The sequence below is a fragment of the Chenopodium album genome, chromosome 16 (genome assembly GCF_948465745.1).
Source record: "Chenopodium album chromosome 16, dcCheAlbu1.1, whole genome shotgun sequence".
Taxonomy (NCBI): Eukaryota; Viridiplantae; Streptophyta; class Magnoliopsida; order Caryophyllales; family Amaranthaceae; genus Chenopodium; species Chenopodium album.
The window spans coordinates 28,764,776-28,781,133 of record NC_137849.1 but is presented as its reverse complement, the minus strand read 5'-3'; positions in this window follow the sequence as shown (position 1 = coordinate 28,781,133).

The window sequence follows — 16,358 nt, the reverse complement described above, 5'->3', positions numbered from 1 at the left end:
CTGCAACGCTTGTTACTGCCTCCAATTTCCGCTGTGATAGTCTTCTGCAAGCTAGAGAACACCATCGAAGAATGCTTCGCTTGAAAGATCTTTTGCCGCCTTGTGATCATCTTCCCCAAGCCAGGGAACATGATCGAAGATAACTTCGCCTGAAATCACCTCCAGTTGTTTGTGATATCCCTCCACAAGCTAGGGAACGCTGTCGAAGATACCTTCGCCTGAAGTCATCCTCTTTTGCTGCGATAATACTCCGAAGAACATCACCGAAGACCAACGCTTGTTGATCCTTTAAAGTTCGCTTGAACTTGCTTTTGCTATGCCAGTGCGTCGGCGCTTTTGCTTGCTTGTGAACCAGTGTGTCGGTGCCTTTGCTGTTTATGAACCATTATGTCGGTGCCTTTGCTGTGACAAGACAGATCGGGAAATGGCTACGTATATCAAGTAGATGTCGGTTCCTCACAAGCTGACTTGAGCCAATGCTTAGGTGCTTTAAGCTAAGTGAGACGATCTTTCATCAGGTCGATCACCTATTGTGATTGTAATCGAGCCGATTACTTAATCATATCAAATTGCTTATAGGGGCTAACTGGCGTAACAAGGAACCCGAAATTGCTGTATGAGGTTGAAATAATCATTTTGAGAGACCTAGCGTTCTGTCGCCGCTTCGAAGTCTCTGTCGCCGCATTTTCTTTGTGTCGCTCGGCGCTGCAATCTGTCGCGCTGCGACAGAGTTGTCGTGCGACGCTGTTGTCGGGATTTCTGAATAAATCCCCTTTCTTCCTCATTTCGCTGCTACTGCATTTTTTCATTCGAGTTTCGCCACGAAAACTTCAAATTACTCGTTCTTACTCGTTTCTCAACCAAATTCGTTCAAATTTGTTGCAAAATGAAGCTTCGTTCATCTAGTTTGCAGATTCACGTAAATTTTTCCAAACTCACTTGATTTTTGGTGAATTTTGCACATTTTTATTCACAAATTTCTTTAAAAATTCAAAACTTACATTGCTCAATTTGCCTTGTTTGTCAAATTTTATGCTATGAAATTGCTTGATTATGTTTGTATATTGCCTTAGGAGTATTTTGAGACTTGTTTGACTCAATTTGGTGAAGAAACGAGCGATTCACCATTGTTGAACCTCTTAAGGTCGTGAGAACAATGTGACTCGTTCTTGATATTTTTGCTAGCAATTCTTGTCCAATTTGTCACAATAATTATCATAATATTGCAAGAAATTTTTTGGTTTCTTGAAAAATTCCATATATGCTTGAATTGCAATTGTGCTCTATTTTAGTACTACGTACTCTGTTTTTTTTTTTTTTTTTTTTTTTTTTTTTTTTTTTTAAATATGGTATCATGCGGCTAGGCGAACCTTAGATACTATAGAGCCTTAATTTTTGTCAATTTTGCATAGTATAGTATAGCTAGACAACGTGGTTCCGGTTCTCGGTCCCGAGACACACGACGGGAGCACGAGTCCGTTCAGGAGGACGCCGATCTGTCCACCTCTCTCGGTCCCTTCCCTGAGTGGAACGAGCGGACGCTGTTCTTTGCCCCCGAGCATCATATTTCTGAAAGGGTGCGTCGTGGGATTGTTGGTGGTAGGACCCGTAGCCACGGCTTTGGCAACGAGACCATTGGTGTATTGTACGACAAATATTTCCGCAATGAAGAATTGCGACTGCTCTGGGAGTCTTGCGGGCTGACTGCCCTACTCCGGGCTACGCAGGCCATGTACTCGTTCGATGCGGGCCACCACGTGGTTCGCGCTTTGGTGGAGTTCTTCTGGGATACCACCAACACTTTTCACTTTCCTTGGGGTGAGATGACTGTCACCCCAGCCGACTTCAGTCTCATCTCGGGGCTGGAGTTTTGCTCGACTGCACTACCGTTCGACAACTCTATTAGTGTTTTCTCTCCTGTGGTCGAGGAGCTTTTGGGTCCGATCGCTGTTCGGGCCCGTGCTGAGGTGGAGCCCTCACGATTTAGCTCCAGGTGCATTCGTCGGTCGACTCTGGTAATGGCTTTTGAGGACGATGCGACCACCCGAGAGCAGCGGGTGCGCATCTTTGAACTTATTTTGCTGTCAGGGACCTTTTCTCCTGACAAGGATAGTCGGGTGTTGCTTTACTACCTTCCTGCTCTCCGCGATCTTCAGCTGATCGGGACTTACGATTGGGCCAGCTTGGCATATGCTGACTTTTTGCGGGGATTGCGAGACTCCTATCGACATCGGTCTTATATAGGAAACATCGCTCTCTCTAGCTGCTGGAGAGTTGTAGAGGTACACTTTACCTCTTTAAAAGTTAGCTCTAAACTCTCATTAGCATCTGCTGATTTCCTATTTGTCTTCGTAGATCTGGTTCTTTGAGTATTTTCCTTCGCTTGCGCTGGCGAGACCATCTCCAAGCTAGCTCCCTATTGGCGCTTGTTGGGGAGGTTGCTTCAGTAACCAGGCGACTACTGCCCATGTCCGAGAGCTGATCCTCTCTTTATGTCCCTTTTGTCATATTTGTATTGCTTTTAGCAGAGCTTCATCTTATAGACATTATTTGCAGGAACGTGAGGTATTATACTGGCCATGGGACGGTCTGGTTATTCCTGCGCTGGCTGCGCAATATACTGCTGAGCGTCGCTACTTTCAGGGGACGTATGAGGTGGCGGTGTACCTAGGAGATAGAGATGCTATTCAACACTCCTCAGAGATTTTCGTCGTCCCTGCTCCTCCGCCTCACCATATGTTACATGATGCAATGCTGCTTAATTTATCGGAGAGGTCGTCTGCTGGTACCCCTTGGCAAACTTATGCTAGTTCGGGGCGATGCTACAAGGAGGATTTGCTACCGTTGTTAGCTCCGGCCCCTGTTTTGTCCGAGGAGGCGGCGGTATGATTTTTGTCTTTTATCTCTTTGCAAAGTAGCCCCCAAGTGGTATTTTATTCACTTTGGTTTGCTTTTTTTGTCAGGCCGAGCCTACTAAGTTCGTTCCCCCTCGTATGTCCATCACTATCAGGGGACATACGGGCCTATTGAAGAGATGATCCCTCCGGCTCCCGAGGATCAGCGTTTCGTTGAGCGATCTATCCCTTGTCACTAGACTCGGGTGAGTTATTTACCTGCTATTTGTTTATATCTGTCTTGTTTTGTTATTGATTTTATCTCTTTGACAATTCTCACGCGAGGTGGTTACGGCGATGGCGAGGTGTATAGACGCTTTTCGGAGCCAACTAGTGCGGATGAGGAACGTGGCTTCCTGTCGTCGTGACGACATTGCTCGGGGGGTAGCTTTTCCTCTTTGTTCCTGCTTTATTTATATTTCTATTTTCTTTGCATCTGTCTTGATTTCTTTTTGCAAGGACAGCCTATTCCTTCCCGTACTCAGATGAGACCTGAGGCTCGGAGAGAGCCGGCTAGGTCTAGCTCGAGGTGTCGCCGCACTACTTCTGGTGGTCGGGGTGGCCAATTTGATGTTGCCCGGACCGAAGCGGTGGAGGGCTCGAGTTCTTCTTCTAAGGGTGCACAGGCTGGGCCGATGGGCCAAGGAGAGGCGACATCAGCTCCTCGAGGTGGTGGGACGTACGAGGTCGGCTCGTCGTTGCAGCAGCCTCCGCAGCCTCAGCCTTTGCTTATTCATCACCAGGGAAATCTTGGGTGGACTGGTCCTGAGTCGAGTTTCCCTACTCCTGGCGAGACCGGAGATGATGGGGAGCATACTCCTCGATCTGCGTAGTTCTTTGATATGATGAACATTCCTCATCATCTGCGTCCTCCAGCGTCGTAGTTGTACCTGTGTTTATTTATTTTGAATTTTATAGGACTTTGCCTGACTGACTCGTTTATTAGCTACATTTGTTAGAAATATTTGTATATACAGACTATCACCTATTATGATTGTATTATCTTTGCATTTATTTCTCATTTTTATGTGCATATGTGTGTGTGCAAAAAATTTATGATTAATTTTGCGCAAAAATTTCCGTCATTTTATTACTAATGGAGGGTATCCGACTTTCTCCCCCAAAATAAAAATGAAAAAATAAATCGGACTTGAAACAAACCTAAATTTAGTTAAGCTATAATAAGAGAAAGAAAATGTATTGATTAATATGTATGGGTGTTTGAACAAAGGGCGTAATTGTAAAGTCATCGTACAAATTCGAATCATAGCCAAAAAAACGCGGTTTGTATAGCACGTCAAGGAAGCGCAGCAGCGCCGCGTGTCGCCACGCGTTTTGCATTGTCGCCGAACGCTGCTGCTGTCGCCAGGCGACAGACTCTGTCGCCAGGCGACAGACTCTGTCGCCAGGCGACAGACTCTGTCGCCAGGCGACAGGTTTGTCGTTCGGCGCTGCAGTGCGCTGCCTTCGAATCCTTTTCGGAGTCAAACTACATCGATTTTGTAAATAAATAGCCCCCTAATCTGCCGATTTTCTGTATAATTCGAACAGATAAATTATAACCTTAGTTTCTCAACAAATAATCATGTCTTTAGTCACTAAGAGTTTTAACAATTTCACACGTGAGTGGTGTCGTTCTTTAACTGCTAAAGAGAGAAAAGAACTCGACTTTTTTCACATGGGAGGTATTTATGGTATTAAGGGGGTAGATCTTGACATGGACATGGATTTTATTCATACCGCCTAAGCATATTGGGACACAGATACACATTGCTTTAGACTGGGGTGTGATGAAATTAGCCCTTTATCGGAAGAATTTGGTGCCATCCTAAGCATCCCTTCATTAGAGCTCGTGGTAATCCCTAGAATAGATGAATATTATTATAAAGATTTTGAGCGCTTCTTTAATTTAAGAGACAGAGATCTAACCAATATTGTAGATGGTAGTGTAGTCAATCTAAAAGAGTTTACACGCCACTACTTTCATAGACCTTATTCTGAATCTTTTCATGTTTATAGAAGAAGGGCTTTTTTCTTTTGCATGCTTAACCAATATCTTCTCACTAGTGGTAGAACTAATGAGGGTCAAGCGATTATATTAATTGTTTTGGAGCAATTTGAATCTGGAAGAAAACCAATGCCATTAATTGTTGGAGAGACTATGCTTAGTCTTGATGAATTAAAGAAAAATCCAAAAGCACCTTTTCGGGGTTCTCCAATTTTATTACAGGTAGAAAAATAATATTTTTAATTACGGAAATTAAAAACATATTTTTGTATAGTAATATTAATTTTTTTGCATTGAATTTTTTTTTGCAGATATGGCTAATGGAGAGACTAGAATTAATTAGTCCTCTTGACAATATTGAAAAATATACTCCAAATTGTTTTGTGAGGCGAAAGAAACGCTTCTCTAAGATGGGGCGCCATGAGTGGAATAAAGTCTTTGCTTCTTGCAACTTTGCTATCAAGTGGGTCGTCCCCTGGTGGAAAATAGAGAAGATGGTTGGTGTCAACAAGCAACCCTTCTGCCGTCTTCCAAGCTTAACCAAGATGACTTTTTATTATCCCTGCAGGGTAAAAAGGCAGTACGGTCTACTTCAAACCATTCCTTCCGGGGATCTCCGTCGTCCCTATGAATTCCCTGTTTCACAAGAAGTAGAGAGATTTGACACATATTGGAGCGCTAGGCCTTTATGGGAAGTGATTACCCAAAAGGTTCCTTCTTCCTTGCCCAATGATGTGAAAAGATGGCTTCTTAATAAGCCTACCTAGGACATGGAGAAAAATCAGAGTAGAACCAATGTGAAGAATTGTCTAGGTGACAAAGTGATTCCTGTGAAGGAACGTTGTGAGAAAAATGAGTTTAAAACACCTGTGATGCCTAAGAAGAAAAGCACTACTAAGGATAAAGGGAAAAGAAAAGCTGACACTTCAGAAAAGAAGGTTTGGGTAGAAAGGAAACATGGAGTCATAGCTAAAGGAGAAACTATATACTCTAAAATTGAATCTAGGTCCTCTAAAGGATGCCTACTAGCTAAAGCCATGGACGATGAAGAGGAGGCAGATAAAAATTGGAAAAGGTCAAAGAAAGAGAAGAAAGATTGAAGCATTACTGAACTCCCAATTTATTAGATTATTTTAAATTTAAAGTCAATTTTATGCTTTTATTTGAATTCCATCAATAATGTAATTTTTGCTTTATTTTATTAATGAAATTTCAACATTTTTAATTAAATCAACTTTGAAATTTAATTCATTAAAGCAATGAAAAACAAATTTGATTATTTTATTTTCCAGAAATTTTATCGAGTACGGAAGCCGAAAAGTTTTTGAGAAAACACCGAAATTTGCCCAGATATTCCCAGAAAAACGGCGCCACTGTTTTGCTTCTTTCGCCACGATTTGATGTCTGTCGCCGAGCGACAGGCTTCGTAGCTTTGCGCTGCAGTCTGTAGGCCAGCGACAGACCTCTTTCCGTGGCGCTGCTATTCCATCTGATTTCTTGTTATTTCTGAGACGCGAGGTTTTGCAAAATTTAAAGTGGCCGCACCCTGTAAAGGGTTGCCTACGTATCCTCTCTTAAGGAATCGGGCCAAACTTAGCTCTCTTGAGTGTGTTACTCAAGTAATTATGGGTAGTACTTTTTAAGTTGGTCGAGGTTCGTCATGTTTGAGAACTCATTGCCATCCATGTCAGTTAGTTTTGCTGCTCCTCCTGATAGGATGGTTTTGGCGATATATGGTCCGGACCAATTAGGCCTAAATTTGCCTCTTGGGTCCAAAACGTTTTTCCTTAATGCTTTTAACACCAAGTCTCATACCTTGATGTTTCTTGTCTTGACCTTCTTATTAAAGTGCCTAGCCATACGGGTTTGATAACATTTGGTATGATGTAGAGCTTCTAGTCGCTTTTCATCAAGTAGGGTTAGCTCTTCGTATCTTGCTCTAGTCCATTCGACTTCATCGAGTTTACTTTCTAATGCAATGCGTAGAGATGGTATCTCTAGCTCTACAGGTTGTACGTCATCCATTCCGTAAACCAAGGAGAATGGCGTATTTCCTGTTGATGTGCGAATTGACGTGCGATAACTCCAAAGTGCAAAATGGAGTTTGTCAGGCCAATCCTCAAAGGCACCGACATAATGGTTCATAAACAGCAAAGGCACCGACATAATGGTTCACAAGCAGCAGAAGCGCCGACGTTCTGGCATAGTGGAAGCAAAGTTCAAGCGAACTTTAAAGGATCAACAGGCATTGGTCTTCGGTGATATTCTTCGAAGTATTGTCGCAGCAACTGAAGATGGCTACAAGCAGAGTTATCTTCGATCGTGTTCCCTAGGATGTGGAAGATGGTCACAAAAAACTGAAGATGGCTACAAGCAGAGTTATCTTCGATCGTGTTCCCTAGGATGTGGAAGATGGTCACAAAAAACTGAAGATGGCTACAAGCAGAGTTATCTTCGATCGTGTTCCCTAGGATGTGGAAGATGGTCACAAGCAGCGGAGAATGACTACAAGCAGAGGCATCTTCGATGAAATAGGAGGCAGCTACAAGAAGAGCGGTCTTCAACAAATGCAACAAATCGGTTACCTTCAGAGACGTGTGCTCGACGGTGCAAGATACGTGTTTCTTAACTCTTTTATCTGTTTAACTAAAGCTAGTTTGCAGGTATCGGCGTTACAAGAATGATTTAGGATCGCAGAACGTTCTGAGTCATTCTCCGTCCCTATCGCTACTTTGACTTTCGTTTTCGAAACTTGCGTTTCTCCAAACTCAGTCAAAGTGGGGGCTTCTGTAGACACCTAAATATTTCTCCCCAAAACCAAACCCAATGATGAATACCTTTCATGTCATTTGATAATCGAACGAGGTGAAAGTGTAAAAGGTCAAGTGTTGTGGTTGGTTTTCATTAAAATTCTTTCTTTCTGTTTTCGAAAACAACTCTATTTTATGAAAACAGCCAATCCAGTTTAGTTTGGTCCACGACAAGGGTCCAATAATAGTGTAGCTGGACGGGGCTTGCAAAGAGCTTTCCAACGATATATTATAAGCCCAATTCTGATGAATAATGAGGAAGTTATGGCCAAAATACTAAACTAGGTCCGGTTTGATCTTTACATGCGGCCCAATGATCTAGGGGAGGGCCTAATGATAATTATTATTCCTAAAGTTATTAGAATTAATTATAATCTTCTAGAATTCTCTAGAAGGTTCTCTTTAATCCTAATAGAATTAGAATTAATAATTATATTTTGATAAAGTTTTATTTAGAATAAAATATTATTTTATGAAAAATACGATTTCAGTTTTCATACGGACATTACAAATCGATTTTGACTGATAAGTGGACTCCGTGTTTGAAAGCGCGTAGAAATCCAGGCTGTCGCCACGCGACAGACCCTGTCGCCAAGCGACAAGGTCGGTTTTGCAGCGACAGAGTGGAGTTTTATTCCTTATCAAATTCTACCTATTTTCGGACTGTGTTTCTTATAAATAGGGTCCTGAACCTCCGTTTTTATTCATTTACAATCATCAACAATCAATTCACAATTATCTACTACATTCATCAATTCTATGCTCTCTTCTCTCTAGCTTAAACAAAATTCCACATTCACGAGATCTAGAAACACCTAGCCGAGTTCGAAGTTGCCTTCGCCCTAGACGTGAAAGGTTATAATTTCTGAGGGTTTGGTCCCTAATCTCTATTTCCATTATTTAATTTGATTGTTTTGATTTTATATTTTCCTTGAAGTTACTAATGCGTGTATTTTGTTATTAGAAAGAGGTACGAGGCATCAAAGTATGTAATCTTTTTGCTCTATTCTTGTAGAAAGCATGTTTAAATTTGTTTAATTCCTAGTATCATGTTAGGATGTTATTATTGCTTTCTAATAGCATGTTTAGGGTGCCTTTTACTCTTTTCTAATATCATGTTAGAGCTAAAGCTTTGATCTTTAATGCTTAGTGACATGCTAGGATTTGTTATTAATATTGTTAGTATCATGCCTAGGATCTTGCTATTATAGCTTTATTATTAACATGAAAATGATTATTATGATTATGATTGTTATTATAATTATGATGATGATTATCATGTTGCTTGATGCTTATTTATTGTTATTGCTTGATCATGCCTTTTATGCATGTTTAAAGGGAATTTGTACTTGTAATCACGCTTAATAAGATAATTAATAATCTTGTTTAGGCTAATATGATTATAATTCAAGTGATCGCCAATAATAGTTTTGCTTGTGCATTAAATTCAACCAACATAGATAAACAAGTTTAGGGTTAATCTGTTGATTGCATGTTAGTCAGAAAGCGCACATGAATACGAGAAGAATAAAGTAGAGGCCTATTATTAAGGTAGGTTCAATCTCTTTTAGGTTGGATTTGTACCTTCATCCCCGAACCCTATTTGGTTCCAGACCTTTTGGAGTTGACGATCTCATGGATCGTTAGGGGGTGTAATCTTCACCTTGTGAACGGTTTACAAGTTCCTAAAACTTGTTGGCAACTCTCTTGCTCTAGCTTCCTTCCCTTTGGACGCCACCATGCTTAAGTGTATGATCACAGTGGGGTTCAAGCTTGGGGTTAATGGCTTGAAATATTCCCTACAGTAAGGAACTTGAGTAATATATGATAAGCAATATAAAGAACAAGCGCAATGATGAGAGATGGTTGATGAGCATGATGATGGCGAAGGATTCATGAAGGTAACTATGTAAATAGGTGTTTACATATGTTAGCTTCACGAGGTAAGTATGCTATGCATATATAGGTCATGTATGTGTAGGAGTCTTTTAATTTAGTTTAGTTTTCTTTATTGTTTTTATAAATGAAAAAACTAACCTTCTGTTTTACTTTGTTATCCTCAGAAGTTTTCTTAGTTTGTCATCATCAAAAAGGGGCAACTTGTTGACCCTTATGAGGTTTTGATGATGATAGTTATGATTGAGCAAACTTCCATTTAATAAGGATTTTCTAGTGTTATGATATTTGCAGGTTTAGTAAACTCTAGGAGTTGAAGAAGGAATTAAAACAGAGGAACTTTAGAAGATCCATGAGGATACAAGTAAAGTTAGAAGAAGAGTTCAAGAAATGGAACTTCAAGGTGTTCCCTAACAGGATCATATCAAGGGTTGTAATGACTTGTATTCGGTCTAATGCTGGGGCAATGGTGTGTCCTGACAGGAACATATCAACGGGTTGTAATGACCTGGTTCCGGTGTAATGCTGGGGCAAAACCTGAGATCCAGAATACATCAAGACTACAGGATTCCAGAACAAGAGTCTCAGAGAAGCAACATGAAGACGGAGAAATAGAAGTATATTGCTCTAGGACTCATGTAAGTATGTTGGACATAAAAGTCGGTCTGGAACAAGTTTATATAGAACCAAGGTGAACTCCAGACAGTCAATGAAATTAGAGTTACTGACTTGTCAGGAACTCAGAGACTATCAGAAGTTCCGAACCTAATAGGAACTTAAGTATGCACGTCTTTAAAAGTTGGTTTTAATGATAGATAATTATCTAATACGTGCATATCTTTTAGGTATTTGGTTTTACTAAATAAAGATATTTATTTTCTAATAAATCCCTTTTGGAAAAAGATAAGTTAGTTTAAAAAGTATTTTTAAACAAAAAGATAAGTTTTGAATAAAATCTGATTTTATGTTAATTATATCTTTACTATTAATGACATATTTTATTCTTAACAAAAAGATATATTTTCGGAAAACTTATTTTTAGAAAATATCTTTTAAACTTATTTTTCATAAAACCTATCTTTTTCAAGGTGAAATGAATAATTTGAGTGTACTATAAATATGCTCATATGTATTCATTCAAAGTTGAGGCTGACGAGGTGTAGTGGTCGTGCTTAATGGTTTTATACTTTACCACGAAGCTAAGTCAGTCCTCCTGGTCAAACTTCTTATTAGGTTTTGGTTACAGTTCGTCCAGTGAGTTCCAGATAGATCTCGAGTGTCCAACATATTAGTTTTATCTCTTTATTCATATATATGTATTTAGAGTTATTCAATGAGATCTTGTAATGGGAAAAGGGTTTGAGTATTTTGGGTTTTGGGGTGAGATTGTGAATTCTCTACAAATTCACGTTTGAGTGTATGAGTTTGAATTCTCTAAAATTCAGTGGAGTGAGTTACCCTGAGTATGTCTTGGGTTGCACAGTGAGAAAAAGGAACTTGAGTGTGTCTTAGGTCGAGAAAGGAACTTGAGTGTGTCTTGGGTCGAGAAAGGAACCTGAGTGTGTCTTGGGTTGAAAACGGTGCTTGAGTGTGTCTTAGGTCTGATAGGATAGGTTCTTATCAAGTGGCAAGTGTCCGTGGTGGAACTTGCAAAGCAAAGGTCTGTGTAATAGGTTGTACTAGGAGAGTTGCCTATTATAGTGGAATTTGTTTATAAGTCCCAATAGGGCCGAGGTTTTACTTCCAGTTAGGCCCTGGAAGATTTCCTCGTAAAATCTGTTTTGCACTCTTTAAGTTCCTAACTATACCTGTTTTATATTCCGCGAAAATTAGGCATTAGGAACTTACTACAATTCACCCCCTCTCTTGTAGTATATCATCTGAAATAACAATTGGTATCAGAGCTAGTTCTCTTGATAAAACGGACAACCCCGAGGAGCAAGTTCCAGGCTAGGATGGATATCTACAAGGAATGCAGCGAATGGAACTCAACCCTAGAACGTTCCCAATACCATGTGAAGACCAAAGTCTGCTTGTGAAGTAGAAGTGATTCAAAGATGAACATCTTTGAGGTAAGTGTCTCATCTTTGAAGTCTTGATTATATGCATGTTATTATGTGGACAAATTCCTTGCAGTATTTCTAGTTAAATTTTTTATTTTGGTTTGGAAAGTTTTTAAGTCAATTTTGTTTAACCTCAAATCTGATTTATAGCGTGAAAAGTATTTTTCAGATTTACAAATTGATTTATTTTTAAAGAATTAGTTTGCTAGAAATAGTTCAAGGAACGTATTGTTTAGAATTATGCATATTTGGTCTCTTGGAACCTGGATTACCCCTAAATGGAAACTTAATTCTTTGGGCAAGGTAATGAACGTATATTTTGAATATTTGCCAAAGAATGACCTTATCATGTGTCTGTATTATTCTGAATATTTATTATGTAAACACATGATGATTATTGTTAGATAGTTGGTTTAACCGTAGTTGGTTTAATTATGGATTATTGACAACTATTACTAACAAGAAGGTACCCAATATATAATGGGTAACCAAAGCCAAAAGGTGACTGATTTTGCAGGCTATGTGAGTGGAGACAACCTATTAATAACGATGATACTTTGGTTGTTTTTATACGAGAAATTATGTGTAAGTTCCTCTTACTAGAGAGCCTTTATAAGAGGTTTGTAGTAGGCGAAGCAGTAATATGGATTAGTGTGTAAGTCGCCTATACATCTCTCTGTAAATATTGGTCATTTTCTTTTGGTAAGTATTAATCCTTCACGAATTCCTATTGAACTTCAATTCCCGATATTTCCAAGGTGGTATTTGTGAATGGATGTAAAAAAGAACTATTTTATGAAAACAGCCAATCCAGTTTAGTTTGGTCCATGGAAAGGGTCCAATAATAGTATAGTTGGATTGGGCTCAAAAAGAGCTTTCCAACGATATATTATAAGCCTAATTCCGATGAATAATGAGGAAATTATGGCCAAAATACTGAACTGGGGCCGGTTTGACTTTTATATGCGGCCCAATGATCTAGAGGAGGGCCCATTATGATTTATGATTCCTAATGCAATTAGGATTGATTATAGTCTTCTATAATCTTCTAGAAGGTTCTTTTGAATCCTAATGTGATTAGCATTAATAAATGAGTTTTATGAGTTTTATTTAGAATAAAAGAAGCATTTTAAATAAAATTACAATTTTACCCCTCGTACGATAAATTTTATCATAAATAGGAAAACGTGTGGAAAAACTGCCTGCAGCGCCGAACCACAGGCTTTTGCCTGGCGACAGGCCTGTCGCGCGGCGACAGAGGTTATTGCGGCGACAACGTCGTGTTTTATTCCTTTTTGAACTCTAATTCTTTTTTATCATATCCGGGCTGATTTTCGTTATAAATAGGGTCCTTAAACCTCCGTTTTTAATCATCAATTCTCATTAACAATCATCATCTCTCTATTTCTCTCTCTAAACTTTCCCCTTACAAAATTCCGCATTCACAAGATCTAGACACACTTAGCCCAATTCAAAGTTGCCTTCGCCCTAGACGTGAAAGGTTTAATATTTCTGAGGGTTTGATCCCTAATCTCTATTTCAATTATTTAATTTAATTGTTTGATTTTATTATTTTCCTTGAAATTACTAACGCGTGTATTTTGTTATTAGAAAGAGATACGAGGCATCCAAGTAAGTACTTTAATTGTTTAATTGATCTTATGATATAGAAATCATGTTAAGATTGTTATTTTGGTTCCTAGTATCATGTTAGGATGCTTTCCTTAGTATGATATTTAGGGTGATTTGCTTATATCAATTATGATTTCTAGGATGCTTCCTATTTTCTTTTCTAATAGCATGTTAGTATCATGTTAGGGCTAAAGCTTTGATCTTTGATGTTTAGTGACATGCTAGGGTTTGTTATTAATCTTGTTAGTATCATGCCTAGGATCTTGCTATTAATATTATGCTTTAACATGATTATTTTAATTATGATTATTATATTTATGATTATTATGTTGCTTGATGTTTATTATTGTTGTTGCTTGATCACGCCTTTTATGCATGTTTAAAGGGAATTTGTACTTGTAATCACGCTTAATAAGATAATTAATAATCTTGTTTAGGGCTAATTTGATTTAATTCAAGTGATCGCCAATAATAGTTTTATTTGTGCATTAATAATCAACCAACATAGGTAAACAGGTTTAGGGTTAACCTGTTGATTGCATGTTAGTCAGAAAGCGCACATGAATACGAGAAGAATAAAGTAGAGGCCTATTATTAGGGCAGGTTCAATCTCTTTTAGGTTGGATTTGTACCTTCATCCCCGAACACCAGTCATGGTTCCAGACCTATTGGAGTTGACGATCTCATGGATCGTTAAGGGGTGTAACCTTCACCTCGTGAACGGTTTACAAGTTCCTAAAACTTGTTGGCGACTCTTTTACTCTAGCTTCCTTCCCTTTAGATGCCACCATGCTTAAGTGTATGATCACAGTGGGGCTCAAGTGTGGGATGGCTTGAAATATTCCCTACACAAATCAATACTCAAATTCATTGACATACCAGGAACTAACACACAATTCCTAACCAAATCAACTAGTCAAGCACTATATTCACAAGTAGTTGGACAAAACTAACGCATGTTAAGGCATCCAAGCAATCAAATATCAAATCATGGTTAACCTATCCACAATTCTCATCATCATATACCAAGAATCAAAACAATTTTCAAGTGTGGGGCACAGGGAAGCATGATTTACAATTCATTGGAATGTATTTTTGTATTTTTTGATTTTTCTCAAAGCAATAAAACTACACTATAAAGCAATAAATCTATACTAAAACACACCAAAAATAAGAGAAAGAGAAGAAGAAAGATACCAAAATCCAAAAATCTCCCCCAAGCCAAGATTAGACAATGTCCTCATTGGCTCGGGAACTAGCCCAACATGGCTAATCATCCGCCTCATCATCCCTGAAGCCAAAACCGTCACCGCTACCACCTGTACCACCAGAAGAACTACCACCAAAATAATTAGGGTTATAAGTCCTCCCCGGAGGCCCCCCAAAAGGAATGTCCTGTCCATATCCATGAAAGGCCGAATAGTCTGTGTAAATACCGTAGGAGGTGAGATCAACGTATCCCTGGGGTGGTGCCTGAAACCAGTCAGGGTAGAGAGCATCGTCGGGAATAGCACCCCGACGAGCATAGTCATCAAACATAGGGTATAAAGCCCTACCCTGGTTCCTCTCAATATAACCTAAAACGTTTGTCGATAAAACCAACCATCTGCTTAATCTCCCCATAGTTCCCCTCAAAACGGCCTAAGGCCTGCCCTATGCTCTGGAGATCCCATACGGTCTCTATGTCGTGCCTAGGGTGAGGTGGAGGCATATGAGGTGGAGAAGGTGATATCATAGGCTTGAGATGAGGTGGAAGCATATGAGGTGGAGGTGGTGGAGGTGCATGCCCCTAGGTATGGGAAACTAAAGTAGCATAAGTATAAGAGTCTTGCCCAGGGGGAAAGGTGGTCAAATCGGGGTTAGGAAGGGGAAAAATAAGCAATGGTTGCTCCGTTCCTACCCTAACACACCAATAGGGGGTTTGGCCATCCATCCTAACCCAACCTAGGTCCTCTAGATACCTAAAGGTCAAGTAGGTATCCCCCCCCCCACAATTAGTGAGATCGTGGGCCCTAGTCTCACTAAAATCGGCCTTCTTAACCGCTATCCTAGTTTAGGCCTCCTAATCGGATAGGGGTACTAACTATGCTAGAAGCTGTGGCATGCCTACTCAAATGGTGGATGATAAACCTACCCATGTTCAATTTACCATACCCAAACACATAATTTCCAATAACAGCTAGCTCGTTGGTTTGGGCATTGTGTGGCTCATTCCCACCTAGGAAACAAACACCCGAAAATCGTTGGAAAAGTTTAGGAATGGGGTGATGAATAGGTCGGGCACTAGCATGTTGAGAGGGGGGGGGGCAGGTAAACCAGTTAGAACATGATAAATATCCTCCATTTTATAGTTTTCTCGCTAATGGTGGGGGAGTTCGGATTCCAAATCAAACAATTTACAAAATTCCACATAAGTTAAACTAATATTCCTATTGTTCAACCTAAAATGCAAATTTGGTCCATTTTTGCTATTTACAACATTCAAAGAGGAAAGAAATTCACAAGTCAATTCACGATACGTAGGATAATGCATGTCAACAAATTTTCTCATTCCTATATCGTTCATGAATCGTCTAACATAATCATATAAACCTAGGGAGTCAAGAGTAGGGCGGTGTAACCACCGAGAAGGGATTACCTCCAGCTCATAGAGCTTTTCAAGCCTCTCCCGTTGTGTTTGGGTGGTGATTCGGATGGTTGGCCATTGTGGAAGTTGCAAATCCGGATCATAGTCTTGGTTTGATGAAGAACTCCGCCCAATCAACGTTCTTGCCCTCTTTGAAGCCATTTGCAAATATGGGTTTACAAAAAAAATTGTTTGGAATTGGGAAATTTTGGTACAGGAATGTAGAGGATGAAGAGAGGAGAAGAAATATGCAAGAATTTTTGAGTTTGGGTGAGAATTGGAGAGGAAATCTTAGAGAGAAGGTAGAGAATTTAAGGTTTTAAAGAGAGAAAGTATGGCAGAAAGAAGAAATGAGGAGGAAAGAAAGAAGGAGGAAGAAGGAAGAAGAAGAAAAAAGAAAGAGGGAAAGAGCCCGGATTAGGTCGGGCC